The following is a 17964-nucleotide window of genomic DNA, read 5'->3' on the forward strand; positions in this document are numbered from 1 at the left end:
TCTGCTGCTTTCCCTTGTCCTTGTACCTTGATGCTCAACAGCTGGAGCGGGTGCTGCACTCAGGTGTAAGGTGAGCACTGAGCTGTGAGCAGGGGCAGGTGGGCTCACGTGTACTGCACAGGCTTGTGAGTCTGGCCTTTTCCACAGCAAAAGGGAAGCCCTGCCAAGGGCTTCTGCTATAGCATTTACTGGCCTTAGTTTAACTTTTCACACACTGAGAAAAGTACTGAGATTCTGTCTTTCTAGCTATTTCCATTCCTGTTGGGTGTCTTGGTTTGTTTTTTTTTTTTGTTGTTGTTGTTTTTGGGATTTTTTTTAGGTGAACCAAATCCTCAAACCTGTTCAAATAGTAGTAGGAAATTTTTTTTTTCCTTTTTGTTAAGCAGTATATGTACATAAAAGCATAAGTTTAATGTAGTAGAAATATACCAGTGCTTTTGCTCAATGGTATTTTACTATATTGCTGAAAAATACTAAAATCTGAGGGGAAAAATGGTGGGGGGCCCCAAAAGATAAGCAAATTTCTTCCTTATAGCTGGTGGCAATGTTTCGAACAACCTTGAGCTCTGAAAAGGATTGCAGTATATGGGTAGAATTTTGCTCCATAAACAAAGTGGTTGCATAAAACTAGATAGTCAGTGACTTGGAGGATAAAAGGAGTTACCATAAAGAAGGCAGTAGATTTTTGAGAATCTGTCTTCTACAATAAAGTCTTAGGTCAGTTTATCCAATGCTATCTAAATGGGTGAAAAATGCAACATTCTAAAAACCTGATGAAGTAGATCAGCTTTTACAAGGTCTGTGTGGGAAGAGAAGAGCCACTTCTGCCATTAAGTAGGAGACTATAATTATACATAATTGATAATTCTGCATAATGTGTCTTAAGGGTAAGTGTGCAAATGGAGTCCTTGTCTGGCAGTGCTGAGCAAGCAACCTCTACCTTTGTGCATCAGGGTGGCCTGGATTTAACTGAAGTGATGTCTAGATCTTGCAGCATTCTTGTTTGCAAAGGCATTTTCTAGACATTTGTGCTAATGCTCTTATTTCTGTTTCCTGTTCTAATCAGAGCACATCATTTTGTTCATGCATATGAAACCAGGTTTATAAGAATAACAGTCTCAACCAAATGATTAATAATTTCTGATTGCAATTGTCAAGTTCATATATAATCATCTTTTTAGCCATGGGAATAGCAAATTAATTTTCCCTCAGTAAAATGAAAAATTTGTATTCTTTGTATGAGATCACAGACAACACATAATTAATAGAATATTCCATGTAATTTATATTTCTATAAAAATAGATCAGTGCATCCTTTTTGTGTCCTATGAATCCTTATCTTAGACTTTTAAAAGTAAGTTGCCTTTTCTGTAACTTCTTTGATAAATGTCTTGATTGTTGTCATCTTTTGTTGATGTGTTAAGTCAATAATGATTAAACAACTTTTTTAAAATTATAACAGCAGTTACTAATGAGAGCTGTACTACTTCTGGCATGCCTGAGCTCTGGGGGGAACATAAATGCAACAGCCATGACTCGATTTTATGGTCTGCTGTGTGACACTTTTGGACTTTCTGGTTTTGGGGGACATTTTAGCTCTCAGGCTTGGCTTATGTTCAGTTGTCCCATCTCCTGCTGGGTGGTGGGAAGTCAAGGGTGGCTGGCACTGCTCCTCCTCCCACGCTCTGCTTTAAGCACAGGTCCCTTGTATTTCTCTAGGGAGCCACACTGGCAGCCCCGTGCTGCCATCAACCCCCTTCTCGGGACATTATTCCCTGGAAGGGGCCGTGTCCATTGATTTTCTGCTGCTTGTAATGCAAATGAGGTGAGGTGCCCTGGAGCACCTAATGTACTCAGCTATACCACTAGAACAGGGCTAAACATTCCCCAACATTTCTTTTTCATTTTAGAGATCTCGTAACAGAAGAGTCTTTAAATCAACTAATTGTAATCAGGGCTTGTGTATTTGGCAGTTTTCCCTTACTCCCTGACCAGCTTTACTGTTTCTGCCAAGCCACCCTTTCCTTCCCACAGCTGAATGCTTTGCAAGGCTGGGCCTGAGACAGCTTGTCTCAATTCTGGAAAATGGACCCATGGATTTCTTCCCACAAATGTAATGAAGTCTACAAAATTATTTGCTCTTTTTGCATTGTATTTATGACCTTAAGAGCAAAATTCACTGTTTAAGTGCAGACCTGCATTCCTTCCAGAATGGGTTAGTCTTCATTGTGCTATATGCTCCTCCTCCTTATCTTGCAGGAAGGGGGAATGAGAGATCTGGAGCTTTTGTGTGGATAAATCCCTGATGCTTTACTTGCTGGAATGTATTGCATATGTACATGCACTATTACACATTTTGTGGTCAATTGCTTAGAAGAAATGTATCCCAAAGCAAGGGAGCAGTACAAGTTCTCTTGTATCACTTTAGCCTTGTGCTCATGAAGTGGGTTGAAGGATTTCTTAAGTGTGGTACATATTTTTTAATTATGAAGCATGAACTGAAATTTCACTGCGGTGTGTATCCTAATGGGAACTTGGTGTCATTCTAGGGTTTTACATGTCGTTCTGCACCCTGCATTGTGCATAGCTAGCTTTAGAGTTTGTATTTTTTTCAAGTACCTCTGCAAAAATTTGATCATTCAAATAAAGCACAAGAAAAGTTATTTGCCTTCTGAATGCAGTAGGTGTCTGTGAGCATGTGTGTGCATGTACATGCCTACCTCATTTACCAAAGAGAAGCAATTAGTAGTGACCTTGGCAATTTGGGCAGAGTTTTTTCTTTTATTTTAACATAATGCAGCAGATTTCAGTAAGAGCTAAACTCAGGGTGGGAACTGATACGTACTGCTCATAATTTTGTTTCAACTTTGCAGGCAAGGTTATTGATAGATAAATAATTTCTAGTGAAGTGAAAGTATATGCATAGGCAGGAATCATAGACAGTTGATTTTGAGGTTTTCCTTTACTTTTGAATGAGACTAATCTCTCCGTGCTGGGCAGGGCCAGATCCAGGCACAGGCAAAGGAGGCAGCAATAGGGATGGCAGAATGGGCTCTGGCAAGGCCCTGAAAACCAGCCTGGCAGCTGCTGCTGCCAGGAAAGGGGATGGGAATGTATGAAACAGCAGCCACTTCAGGAAAAATGGGTCATGTGAGCCTTTGCTGGATCCTGTTCACTTTTCTGTGGCAGAAAAAGCCAGCTCTGTGTGCAATGTGTGCACTTCATCCTCAGGGCAGCACAGGGTAGTTTGCTCATGCTCATAAGAAGCCTTGGGCCAGCTCTGGTGGTTGGCTTGCATTCACTGTGTCTTCCAAATAGAATGCATTCAATTAGCCACTTCACAAATCAAACAGATACTGCTTTAAAAACAACTGTCAGGGAAATCTATTGATGAGTAGTGGCAGACACCCATGGATATTTACAGGCAGACAAAAACTTAGACCCACATGAAATGAAGTATGAAAGATGAGCAGAACTAGTGAGGAGAAACTCACCTGTTCCAGCAGAGCAGCAAGTTGTGGGCTCTTATGTGGTGCGCAGACAGAAGTGGCAAGATGGAGAAATGCAGGAGAGTGCTCCCGGTGCCAGAGGTGTGGAGAATGCTCTTGGGCTTTTGTGAGCCTTTGTGAAGGGGCCTAGAAGCAGCCTGTTCTGAAATGGTGGAGGAAGTGAGGGATAGAGAGTAAGTCTATGGGATAAAGAATTGGTCTATGAATAATCAGTCATTAATAAATGTTACTTTTACTTTTCCACAATTCTATCCAGAAGAAATTGTAATAATGTCTCCAATTGTTCCTGAGTCCAATGAGTAACTTTCTCCAGTGGCACACTTCCAACCATTTTTGTCTTCTGAGCTTTCCGAGATGGAATACTCTTCCCTTGCCCAGAAGTGTCATCTCTTTTGTGGCCACTAAACTGGATTTCCACGTAGGAGTCTAGACTGTAGATTCTCCCAAATATCTAACTAAATGCAATAGAGGCTTACTTAGACCATATTAGGTGCAGCCACCTCTGTGACACAAATACTAATGGATTTGTACAGCACTCAGTATCTGGGGATAACTCATCCATGCAGTGAAGTGTCAATTGATCTACATGTTACAATACACAAAACCCCCCTACTTTGATAAATGTATTTTTCACAGAGCTTCAGTAACTATTGGCATCTTTAGATCCTTTTAGTATTTCTCAGAATTTCCTTGCATTGCCTCTTTCTACCACTCTGACAAAGCTCTGTGTGTCAGATTGTTTTTCTAGGCCCTGATTCAGCAGCCAGCATCAGGATTGAATGTCTCAGCAATAGCAGCATATTCAGAGTTGTGGCTGTAGCGACAGTGAAAATGAAAAACTGTTTAGGTCTATAGTGGCATCCATTTTCTTGGAGGAAAAACAGTCCAATGGGCAAGGATCAGTTTTCACCTAAAAAGGCCAGTAAAACCCTGCTGCAATTTTGAAATAGCTCAAGTCCTGCTAGTCTGTGTCCTATCTGTGAAAAAGCTAGTTTTTAACTGATTGATCCTGCACCTCTTGAAGCTTATGGCACAAATCCTGCTGGAATCTGTGGGGCAGGATTAGGCATTGCCACAGCTTGCTGGTGAGCACTATTGCTGCACTGACACGGAGAAAGTGCACCATGAAGTGATGAGGCAGAGCCCTGTTTTGTGGCCAATAGGCACTTGGGGTGTTGCTGAGTTAAGGCCACAGGATGAGGTAGTATCTGAACCCTGGCCTGTCAGACATCAGTTCTCTCTCTGTGCAAGCATTTAGGGAATCTTAAAAATGGCTGGCATGGTGCTGAGGCAACAGCTACATCCAGGATGAGTTGTGCTGTTTTATCAGGAGTTTTTTAGAGAACTGGGAGCTGTAACCTTCATGAGACAGTGAACTGGGCTTTTTCCTTTCACTGCTTCTGAGGTTGCCAGGATAACCTTATAGTTAGGCAGTTGTAGTACTGCAGCAAACAGTACTAGACACTACTACTAAATGTAAGCATCCTGCCTTAGGAATGATTTTGGCATGCCTTCAATAATATGTAACAGTGCCAATTAGAGATACGCAAATTAGAAACACAGCTTGCACAGAATGTTTTGTATCCCTTAAATGTTTAATTAAATTGTATCAATATAAATTTATTCTAGCAGTTCTAGTTGGATTTTACTTAGTATTACTTTATGGTCATAGAATTGGAATGGTTTAAATATTTCTTAACCACCTAGGGAGGAAGAAGTATTTCTCCTGCAGCAACAGAACAGGCTCTGTAGCTGTGCTTTCTCCTGTCAGTGCCAGCCTTTGCCCTCAGAAGCTGGCATGCAAGCTTTGCAGATCTCTAAAGCTTTTCTTAGTAAACAGGACTGGAACTTCTTGTGTAGAAAGGAAAAAAAAAAAAAAACCCAACCTTTTTTCCTAAGTCTCTTATTTGACAAGAGACTTAAGTAATGAGTTAGGAAAAATGTGAGAAATTTTTCTGTTTCTTGCCTGCCTAAACAGAACATTTTGTCATTTCTGACTGCAGCCCAGGAGTAACAGATGAGAAAAGGATTTATAACTGCACTTCATATGCAGGTTTAGGAACCTGGACACCATTTTGTAAATGCTATGATACTCTTATCTTCCACACTCTTGTGAAGTTGATGCAGTTTTGTGCACTTCTGTTATTCAAACACAGGCAGGAGGAGAGGAAGGCTGTGCAGTGCTGCAACTACAATGTGGAATCATCTGTGCCAAGGTGGTAACAAGAGATTGTGTGCCCCAAACACACAGCAGAAGGGACAGCTGCTCCTTTGACTAGGAGAGAGTAAAAGGGATGTCCCTCACACCCTGGGAATTGGATGTGTTTGGGCTGTTCTCTTGAATATGCTTGCAGTGGTTATTCCTCCCTCCTGTGAGGCAGACACTGGCCTCGTATAGGATTGGCCAGGAAAACTCCCCAGAAGACAAAGGTTGGTACTTGCTTTACCACTTTGAGAGTAACTACAGAAGCAAGCTGATAGGGCACTCCTTGAGAACTCAGTCTCTTCAAGTAATAGAGCCTGTTAGCTGTAAGTAGGAGCAGCCTTTTTGTGTTAGATTTACAATATAAAATAATGATTTATATTTAATTATACTTGATGTTCACCCTTGTTGTTCTTTCTTTTTATGTTTTGCACTTTGGTACAGCAGATGTCCATTTGCTCAGCTGAAAGGTCTCCAAAGCTGGGTTTGCATCTGTTGTGAGCTAATAAGAGCAGCTAGGGTCTTGCATTAGCATGGTGCTTTTGTGTTGAGGCACTGCAGGGTACAGGGCAAATGATTACCAGGTACTGAGATAATGCCACCCTCAGACAGGGGGGCATACAGGTCTTAAGAGAGTGTTTCAAGGAGTGTCAGAAAATTAACAATGGCATGTAACAAGGGGTCAATCCAGGATGCAGCCTGCTGGTAGCTGGGCTCACTATTGCTTTCCTGTTTGTAAGATAGGTGGTGTGTCCGCAGTGCAGCCATCTTCAGTGCTTATTGCTTCATTCTACACACTCAGGATCTATCAGGCCTCCACTGGGACACATTTTTCACTTATCTGAGAAAGCCAAAAGTCAGATTTCAAGCTAAACCAAGATGGGGAAAAAATGCAGTGAAAAAATCCAGTGAAAGCAAAATGAAAATACCATCGTGACTAAGTGTTTGAAGAAAATGAAGGCACTTCTGAGTATATGAAGGACTCATGTTAGTGGGGAAATTGAATTTCAAGATAGCATCTGGTTGTATTGCACCAGAATTAAAGGAAACTAAAGTGATGAACATAAATTGTTTAGTCATGATCAATAAATCTTTCACCCCAAACTTTAATTTCAGCTCAGGTCTGTGATGTTCCATGAACTGACTTTCTTATTTGAATTTAGGGAAAAGACTAACCCTGTAGAACTTGTCATTTTAGGGATGAAGAAGTGGCTTTGACAGGGCTGATCCCTTGGAATCTGCAGTTACCAGAGCCCCATGCAGAGATACAGCTGACCCCTTAAGTCTCAAAGGCTATGCTGCTCAGACAGCAAGGAGGGCAAGGCCTAGGGGCTGAGGATTTGGTGGCTTTCTGCACACCCTAGTCAGTGGTTGGAATTGACAGTAGCTTGTGAGGGATGTTTTGGTGTCTTTTCATGAAGTACTGATGTTCATGTTACAATTCTCAGATGGAGCAGCTTGGGTGAAGTGTGTCCTGACTGAAAGCTGGGGAGGGGTTTGGAGAGAGCTGGCAGATTGACCAGATGTAGCTGGGGAATGGTGTGTGCCTGAAAACGCTACATCTTTTGCTGTATATTTTAATGAGAACTGAACAGCCAAGGAGCTGAATTCAGGAAAGTGTGGAATTGCCTGTGTAGATAGACTTAAGGAGTGCAGAACTGTAAAAGCACCTGAACTTTTACAAGTGCAAGTCACATCATTCAGATGCTTTTTAAAATCTCATTTCAAGAGACCCTGCTGAGTGTTTATTCCCATCACTGAGTGTAAGTACATTTTCAACTCTGTCACTGCACACTTAGGTCTGATGTGCTTTCCCTTCCTGAAAACAGCTGTAAGCACTTTTCATTGAACTGCTTTGCTTAGAACTTATTGAAGAACAGCAGAAATCCCAATCAGCTTAGAGCCCACCAGGTGTGCAAACCTCCCCCTTGTGCCAGCCAGCTTGTCCCACTGCAAGGGAAAGCTCCAATATTTTAGTACAGGTACAGTCCAGCCCATCACCAAGATGTTTCCCACCTGCATGAGACCAGAGGTGTGCAGGAGCAGTGAGTATTGAGAAAACAGCTGTAAACTGGGTACAGTTGGAAACAGCAAATATATTAGACAAGGAGTGGGGGAAGAAAAGGGAGAGCATAACATTAGATTTTCTATGCATTTTTGACTCTGTAAGGAGTGAGTTACAACTTTATAGTTTTGCAAGGAAATTTGTGCTGCTTCAGAAAACTTGGCCACGGGGCAACAGGGTCTACCAATCTCACAACTCAAAATCCCTTTTTGGCTCTTGGACAGGTTTTGCAGATGTTTTTTGTGTGCTTAGACACTGCTTCTGCTAAGCAATTCAATGAAGGAATAGTATCCTCCTGCCCAATGTTGACATACAGCACTTCCAAGAGGGGAGTTATGCTAATCACGAGTTCTGGGGTTTTTCATGTAGAAATGTTTGAGGGAAAATAATCCCAAACAAAATCCATGAGGTAAGGTGCATTTTGTTTATACTCACTAGCTGGAATCACATTAACAGTGAACAGGTCTCAAGGTTTTGTGGGGACTTTAATACTGAGATACAAAGTATATTGTGTTACTAAAGCCCTTATCAAAACCTCAAGCAAACCTGTGTACTGGGGAGTGTTTCCCTAAGAGGAAGGAGCCATTATTTCAGGGAGCATGGCCAGTTCTGTTCTTCTGCAATAGCAGGCTTACTTCCCCTAGGATAACTCAGAACTGAGTTTTTCACATCATCAAGTAGTGGAAAGTTGGGATTTTTATCTGCTTTGCCTACAGCTGACTTGTCGAAAGATGTTACAATTAAGCTCACACATATCCATGCTTTTGAGAAAGTTATGCCCTATTATTGATAAAGTCAAGGACTGACTTAGAGTTAGTGAGTTGAAAAATCATGTAGTGTATATCTCTATTTCCCTCACTTTTAAATGAGGTATTCAAGACAGAGCAGTGAGTTCTTACCATATCACTTTTTGGCAGATTTTTGATACATTGATTGCTTTATGATTTCTTATTCTATTTTTTGGGTTATAAAATTTCCAGTTCCTTGGTTTGCTTTGTAAATATTGATAAAAATCATGAAGTTCAATAAAACACCTAGAGACAAACAGTTGTGGTCATGGGCCTGAATAATTTTGGGGACCCCAAGTAAACTCTTTATGTGTCTACTGTTTTACTGACAAAACTTATGTAAAATACTGATTACATTTTCTTCTGAATTTGTTACATGCCCTGATATCCTGCAGAAAATTCAAGCATCTGAAAAAAAAATTCCTCTTCTCTTTTACTCTGAATTTGCAAAAATGGAAAGCAACAGCTGTGTCAGAGCCAGAAATAAATAAAAAGCATGTAGCAGGTGGAACCATGCATGTACATCTAATTGCAAGCTAACAATCTGCAAGCCAGCTACCAAATAGTGAGGGGTGAGATCATAATTTGGGCAGAGAAGGGGAGCAAAAACAATGGGAAAGCGAGAGAAATAGTTTTGGCTCAGGAAATTGGTATCTTTATAGAGGAGAGAAATGAGTGTAACTAAGAGCAATGAGTTGTGATATCCCTTTGGTTTTGAAATGTTGTCCTCTTGACTCATCACTGTCTAGAGAAACTGGCTATAGATGCCAGAAATAGTGGGGAAATGATGGCATGTCTGGTTCATGGCTCAGTACAAGTAACCCTGATGGATTTGTCAGGTGAGATGGAGCTCATGGCTCTGAGGATCACAGAAAACAGTTGTGGGGCTGCTCCTGGGCCTCCTCTCACAGACTGTGTGTTTGCTCACACCTGTGCTTGGGAGGATCAGGTCTGTGCACAGCCTTTTTCATTTCCTCATAAAGGAGCTTTCTTAAAGCACTGGTGTTATATAGTGTAGATCTCAAGTGCTCCAGTGAAAGGAATGTTCAGATGGATAGAAGGACTCGGGACTGTGGGTAACTCTGGAGTCATAATTGCTAGGCTGGGTCAGAGGGAGTGTGGTGTGTATTTGGCAGGTGATTCTCTTCTCAGTTGTGCAGTGAAAGTCTGAAGTCAGCAGGATTACACAGAGGTGAAGCCAGCATGACTGAGAGGAGGAAGCATGAGCCCATTCCCAGCTGCTTTCTCTCCAGAGATCTGATGATTTATTTTAATGCTGTTTTTCACTGATGATCCCCACAAGGCATAATTTGTTTGCATTTTCTGTGATCAGATCAATCTTCCCTCTTATTGTCAGCCATTCACTGATAGCAATCCTCAGTCCTTTCTTTCAATGCTATCTTATTGTACAGATAAACCATAAAGGATTTATTTGCCTGGAGGTCATATGCTACTAACATAAACTGATTTAGGAAATGCTTTTCAGGAATTTCACTGGGCAGTACACTGAAGTCATTTTGAAAAAAAATATTTAAAATTAAAGCATTCAGTATAATAGCACAAGCCCAAGAGTGTTTTTTCCTCTATCCAGGCACTCCTTTCAGTGAGTGAAATGTACTCCTGCATAGTACCGATAAGATCATAACTCTGAAACCATCCTTGAAGGGCTTCTATCAAGGTGTCATAGCAGCTCCCTGTTGCCAGGGCACTACTTCAAAAATGAGAAGAGAAATCTGCAAACCTGTAGTTTATTTTCCAAGTTTCCTTCAGAAAGCTTAATCAAGCCCAGGGTCACTAAGGTTCCTCACAACTTCTCAGGGGCTTTGACTTAGATCTAATCACAAGCAGAAGAGATCTGAATTGTCTTCTTAGAAGAGAGCAGATTGTTGACAGGTGAAGTTAGGCTGCTGCTGCTGACTTTTAGTCTGCCTTGAAAGAGCTGATCCTTGAATGGACAATGGGGGCTGAATGAATCACAGTCTTTATTGCTTTAGGAAAGTTGCTGAGCAGTAAATTGCCAAGTATAATATTTTAATTAGTTAAGATCAGTTGTTCTTCCCAATTTCCAACTGATCACAGTAAATAGCAATTAAGAGCAAACAGCACAGAGTGAGGGTGCTGCTGCCATGGAGCTCAATATTAGGAATAAGCAAAGTCAGAATACTGGGCTTATTAGTGCCTAGGCCATTTGCTGAACAGTTCTGCTTAATTAAAGCAGCAGGGACAAGTTGATGGCTTTCTGATCCTGTCCCTGCTGTCTGAGAGTGCTGATGAGGCAGACACTGCTGTGGTACAGAGTAGAAGAGCAATCTCAGTCTGGAGGTCAGAGATGGGATTTTCTCTGTGAAACAGCAGCTTTTGGGTGGGTTTTGTCCCAGAGACACACGAGAGGGGCTGGTCCCTGCCCTCTCCTGATCATCTGCATAATAAATTAATGCCAGGGACTGAAAGAGACTGCTGCCCAGGAAGTTTATAATTTATTAATGTAGGAGGAAGATACAGAACCTGCTGGATTACCTGGCTGGTTTCGCACTCAGCTCTGAGGATGGTGCTGCCCATCATGAAGGAAGAGTTGTGCTTCCCACAAGTACAGCCTGGAAAAGGTATTCTCCCCTCATGTCCCTCCTTTCTTCTCAATGACCTGTCTATGCAGCTCCTTGTAAGACTGGTTCTAAAAGAAGCATTTTCCAGAGCTTTCATTGTATTTGTTGTTTTAATTGAGACAAAATAATGGTGAGACACTTGTAAGTTCCAGGAAGCAGGAAAGCATCTTCTACTTTACACACCTGCGTAGCAAAAAACCCCACAAGTGTCTTAACAGTGGAAGTATTGGGTTCTGCTTTTGGGTGTGTGAAGCCTCCAGTGAAACATGCACTACAAGTAAATTGCAGCCTGATTTAAGCATTTGGGATGGAGGTTCCCATGACACAAGTGCCATGTGTTCCACATTGCCTGCTCCAGAGGAGCCTGCTGGCCCTGGGGGATGGAGAGGGAGGCTGAGGCAGGATTCAAACTTCAGGCTTGCTTCAAGGAATGAAAGGATGAGGAAGCCAAACAATAAAAGGTTTAATTTTGTCCTCCCCACTTAAGCAAAGCTTCTCACCATGAAATAATTTTTACCAAGTGCCAGAGAATCTGTTATAGCCACATGAGCCTATTTCTGCTTTTCCAATGGGAATGTGTGTGACAGCAATAACTGCAAATTATTTTTCTTTGTGCAATAATATCTGGCCATATGTTTAAACTCTGTGTTTAGTAGCAGTAGTTAAACAGTTTTTTTCATGCCTAGGGATTCCTGAGTTGGAAGTAATTTTGTCAAGGAAAATCATTGCATTTCTGCTACTCTTCTTGCTTGCTGCTGTGAGCCAGTGCTGTTCTCCAAGCACTTTTAACCTAATTTGCTACACATCTCTGGTTGTAAACCATTAATAGCAGATGTTTAAACATGGGAATTCTGGGGTGTGATCCACAACATGCCCTAGAGCTGCTGCTTTTTCCCTGGATATAATGATAGTATCTGTGACTTTTCTTCTAATTTTCCTTTAAATGAAATTTCAGACAATCAATGTCCTCATGGTAACAAAACTGTCATTGTCTCTTTTCATCCTTTCTGCTCCCAAAGACCAAAACCAGCACTTTCACAAAATCCTAAGCCTTTTCCCAAAGTTGTCTGAAGTCTGCAGGGCTCTTCACATTGATTCCTGGAATCAGATTCCTCTTACCAGTATCAGGTTAATTGATTTTTTTTTTTTCCCCTCCACCACTGATAGTCCAAGGGATTGCTGTTCTCCAAATATTTTTTGGGCATTAGGAGATCTGAGATAAGGGAGGTAATCATAAATCATCTGTGTGAAGCTTTGCAGGGTCAGGGCCATAGCAGGCCCCGTTTTGTAAATGGAAAGTACAAGTGGAATGCTATCTCATTTCTGAAAATACTCCTGCAGAAACACAACCTAGGGGACAGAAGTCCACAATCTAGAGATGTGGAAATTCTAGAAAAAGAACTATCCTTTTGTACACAGAAATGCTGAGGACAGCCTAAGGGTGAAGAGTCTAGCTTTGAGCTTTGCTTTGAAGGTTGAACTTCAGTGTACCAAAACCGACATTTGTTTCTTAATGAGATGCTGCTGGTTATTGAGACTACTCTGAAGTGTATTCCACTTAAAGGTATAACTCTGATGACCACATGTCCTACCTATCAAGATATTGTGGCCAATTCCACCAGTGTGATGTACCACCTTCAGATAGAGGAAATGTTCAACTAAATTTGACTCTTCAGAGGAAAAAATAACTCTTCAGTTATTAGTGAGTTTTCTTTTTTAAGATTTAATTTGCAATGATTAGGTCAAGCTGCCTGTAGTAGCAGGCAAAATTCCCCAACCTAGTTCTTGATCTGCCTTCCAAAGGGAATGGGCTGGGGCCAAGGGAGGAACAACAGAGTCCCCACGCACAACTCCTTGGAGCTGGGCTCTGCTGATGGGCTCTCCCAGCCCATCACAGTATGACTGCATGGCCTGCAGGCAGCTGCACTTGTTGTTAGGGCAGAGCTTAGCAACCCTCCTCCTGCAGTGACATCTCAGTCTTTGTAGCTCATGGCATGGAAAATGATGGGAAGTGATGTTTGCCAACACACCTGTTTTTGAAGTGTTAAACACTCCTAGTCAAGACCCAGCATGTTTTGATGAGGTGAATTATCCTTTTTGAAATGTCCTTGTCTTGTCTTGTTGTTTCTCATGAGCCCTGTGTGTACCAGCAGGTTGCTGCTCCAACCCAGACACATCATCTGGTGCCTTTGTCTTCATACATACTGTAGGTGCAGGACACACTGCAGCCAGCCAGGAAATCCTGAGAGCATGAATTTCAGGAGCATTACAGAGAGATACTTCCTCTGCTTTTCAGTTTAAGGTTGCTTTGGACCTCTGCTCTTTGGAGAAGGACTCCTGTGGGTGTGACTGGACAGGCAGGAAGGTTATTAAGAGCTGCTTGTTTAATAAAACCTGCCAGTAAGTGTTTTACAGTGCATAGGTGAACCCTGCCTTACTTTTGGAAATCCCTATCACCTTTTACAAGTTTCTGCATGACTACAGGGGTATTATATAGCACAGTTGTTGAGGAAATTTTTAATATTATTTGTGAAAATCATGGGGCACACCATGTGGTGTCTAACTAACTTGACAACTTTAGGCTTTTGTCTTGAAGGAATATGGCTGGCAAGCAGGGAAATCCTAGGAGTTATTCTTCCAGAGAATAACTACTGACATTGTAATACCTGGTTAAGGTGCTAGTAGTAGATAATTATCCATTTGCTGATTCATATAGTCTTCTGCGGTGGTGTGTCTTTAATTTGATTTTTGTTCAATATCTGTTTCCCCCACCCCATCCCTAATCTCCTCCTCTCCCCAGTTGTCAGTATTCCCTAGCTCTCCCCTAACCCCCTCATCTCCAAGTTGTCAATCCTCCCTTTCCCTGCCCCTTTCCCTGGAACCTTCCCTGTCATTCATCCTAGCCCCCTCCTCTGCTTCCAGAGCATTCCCTGTCTGTTTGGTGAGACTCGAAACCCTATTGCTTATTTTGTGTTATTTCACTTCCCTGCTTCCCCTGATAGGTTTGTGATGGGTTAATTCTGCCCTAAACTCCTCCCCTGCTATTCCCCCATTGGTTGCTGTTCCTACATCCGTCTCCCTGAATTCTTGTATAAAATCTTTGCCCCCCCCCAATCCCGAGGGGGTCTTGGGGCTCACTGAATAAAACGATCCTGTTCACCCCCAAGTCCCCTGTCGCCTCTGTCTGTTCCCGCACCACCGACTGGGACTGCAGAGCTTCACCGGGGGAGCGGCCGCCCGTTCTCTTCCCTCTCGCCGCCCAGCACGGCACCGCTCGGGGTGCCGCGGCGAGGGGAGCGCATGCCGCGCTACTACAGTCTTCCTTTGAGGCATAAAATGGTGTCTAAAATGATAAAAGACCAACACATAGATCCATAGCTTTTCCTCTAGTTTGACTTTCTGAAATGGATGTAAAAAATTACATTCTTTGCAGGGACAAACATAGATGTAGTTTTTCCTAATACACAGTCCTGGCATTGTTTTCATCTTTTTCTCTTTAACCTTGATAGGAGTGATCCTTACTGATTTGAAGGTTTGTGGAGAATTTTTGTTTTGTTTCTTTTTATAAAGGCTAATTTTTATTTGAAAAGCAAAATAATTTGTAGCTTTTATCTTTCATATTTAAATTTACTTAGAGCACAAAGAAGATGGAGAGAATAGTTTTTCTCTGTGTGTGTGTGATTCACTTTTCAGGTGTCAATGTAACCTTATATGGAATGAATTAATTTAGGTTACATGAGAATGACCATCAAATTAGACTACATTAGGCATGGGACCAAACTGCAGAAAATATTCTATTGAGGCTACCAGAATGGAGATGGTTGCATTAAGTGTTTATTTATGCTTTTGTGTCTAAGCAGGGAATCTGAAATGAGTGTGGCTGAGGACACTGTTTGCCTGGCTTAAAGAAAAGGAGGCTGAGGGGTGACCTAATTGCTCTCTACAGCTTCCTGATGAGGGGAGGCAGAGAGGGAGGTGCTGAACTCTACTCCTGGGATCCAGATCCAGTGACTAGATACATGGCAGTGGTTCAAAGCTGGGTTAAGATGGGTTCAGACTGGATGTTAGGAAGCATTTCTTTACTAAGAGTGTGGTCAGACACTGGAACAGGCTTTCTAGATGGGCAATCAATGCCCCAAGCCTGTCAGTGTGTTAAGAGGCATTGGGATAGTGCCCCTAATAACACACATATAACTTTTGAGGAGCCCTGGATTGGTCTGGCAGTTGGACTTAGATGATAGTTTTAGGTCCCTTTCAACTGAAATAGTCTGGTCTATAAATTAGAAAGTTGTACTGCCTGATTTAATTTCTATTTTTACTCAGAGGAAAATACCAGTGGTAATTTTCCCATTTCATTACTGAGGATGTATCCTTCTATAAGCCACAGCACAGTAACTCTACAAAGCCATGATATGCATGGAGCTCATTACTGCTGTAACCAGTACATCTCTGTGAGAAGACCTAACCAGTTTTTCTCCTGAGACTCCTAAAAGACAGTTACCTGGCCTAGTTAGGAGAGGCCTGCCCTGAAAGTTTACTGTTTGACACTGGAATAAGTTAATCTTCCACAACTGAAGAGTCACCTTAACAAGACAGTCTAGGGGCAGTTCTGCTTTCACCAGATTGCAAAATTCTTGAAAGAAACACAGTCTGTAATACAGAGCTGAAACTGTAGGAAATGCCATGGGAATTTTTAGGTTTTCATCATGTTTAGCCCTATTAGATTTAAATGAAACATCCACTAACAATGCAGTTTATGCAGCAGTCCCTTGGATATGTGTTCCTTCTGTCTTGCTGAAAACTGTGCACCTCTGCCACGGCTTCAAGAATCTGAATTAAAGGCACTTGCAGTGCCTGTGGAGTGTAAATCTTTTAGAGGAAATGAAACTTCCATTCTTTGTGTCTGCATCTGCATGACTTGGCTGTGACCTTATGGCTGGCCTCTCAGCAAGCATCTGTCCAGCTATAAAGTTATCTTCCTGACTGGACATCGTTTAGCTCTGTTGGTAATATTGATTCCCTGCAGGAAGATCAGACACTTTCACACTTCACAGTAGTGGTCATAACAGGGGTATCAGCGCCTCCTTTTGAGTATCTGAGACCTTTTCCCCTTTGAAGTTTAATGACTGCAAGTCACTGAAAGGCAGCAGTTTGCCAGGCCTTGGCTGAGAGTCACATGTGTCTTCAAAGTTGGAGCTGTGTAACACAACTCAAAAATCCCTGTTTTTTTTGTTTTGGATTTTTTTTTTTTTTTTTTTTTTCCAGAAGCAAGCAGTCCTTTCAGCTTTTTTTTTTTTTTTTTTTTTTTTTTTTTTAAATTAAATCCCACTTTCTTTTGTCTTCCTTCCTCAAACCAGTTCCAGTCTTCTTTAGGATCCTTCCCATCAACATACCTAAACTGCCCAGGCTGTCTAGTAAACCCTCTGGTCCTGGAAATCTGCTCCACTTTGCTGTTGAATTTTTATCCTGCTTATCTATCTGTAGAATTTGCTTTTTTGGGAAACCGGCTGAGTGGAATTAGGAACAGCATACCTTTCTTGGATTTTTGCATGGCAACTCTCAGCTTCTTAGGACTATGTAATATGCTATCAAGAGTGAATTCTTCAGTTCATGCTTTTAGTTTTTTACAGTTCACACTGCTTTGACACAAGGTACTTGAGATACTTGGCATAAAGTCCCCAAGTGCCTGAAGGGCCCTGAGCTCCTGCTGCCAGCACTTGGGCATCTGCTCATTTGTTCATTTAAAGGAGCATGGACATTTCTTGTAAAGCTATGCAGAACCTTGTCTTTTGCTGATGAGATAAAATATAAGCTACTCTGTGATAAAAAAAAAAAAAAGGTCAGGTTGTCTGCTGAACCTCTATTCTTTGTATTACTATGAAAGAAATGCAGAATGATTTTGCTATTGATTAAGGCCAGAAATGGTGAGCAGTCTGCTAATAGCTATCTTTGACATTTGTCGAAGTGACAGGAAGGAATTAATGCGCTATACAATGTGCTGGTTTTGCTCATGATTCCAACCTCTAACAAAAAAAAAATGTGTATCTAAGTGCTTCTCAGTTGATTGAAGTCTTCTTTCAAGAAGCTACAGCTGAGTTACTGCTGCATTCTTTAGGAAAATAAAGCTGAACTGAGTTCTCTATTCTCACAAAAACTTGTGGAAATTTGGAATGTTTTAGGGTAATATAATGCACAGCCATTGCTGTTGCTTTAAGAATACTGAGTTATTATGTGCTGTCTCATCCAGGACTGGCATTCACATCTCCCCCTTTCAGACCAGAACCAGAGGTTTTTTTTGTTTTTATCTTTGCCTTCATTTTGACCGGCAGGGAGTGATTTCCCCTCCCCTGGTGCACATTCTCCAAGGGCCGTCAGTTCCTGTAGCTCTATCTGCAATCCGCTGAAAGGGTTCTCCGTGCAGTTGCAGGTCCTTGAACCTGCCAGCTTCAGCCATGTGCTGGGCTCTGATGCGTTACCCAGCCCCGGCCTCCCGCAGGGGCGGGGCTGCCCGGGCGCCGCGGCCGGAGGTGGCGAGACGCGGGTGGACCTTTCCTGAGCCCGTGAAGTCCGAACGGCAGGAGATAAATCACACCAGTAACACACGAAGGAAAACTCCCGACTTCCTCCTGTGTTGGAAGGAGATTCCTTTTTTTTTTTTTTTTTTTTTTTTTTTTTTTTTTTTACAAGCCCCTGCCGAGATCCCAGGGTTTCACCTGTTGTTGGTACAGGGATCGTAATAAAGACTTGCCACGAATTATATCCGGTTTAAGAGAGGATTATTGTAGGCACATTTTTA

The sequence above is a fragment of the Lonchura striata genome, chromosome 10 (genome assembly GCF_050655825.1).
Source record: "Lonchura striata isolate lonStrDom1 chromosome 10, ASM5065582v1, whole genome shotgun sequence".
NCBI classification, from domain to species: Eukaryota; Metazoa; Chordata; class Aves; order Passeriformes; family Estrildidae; genus Lonchura; species Lonchura striata.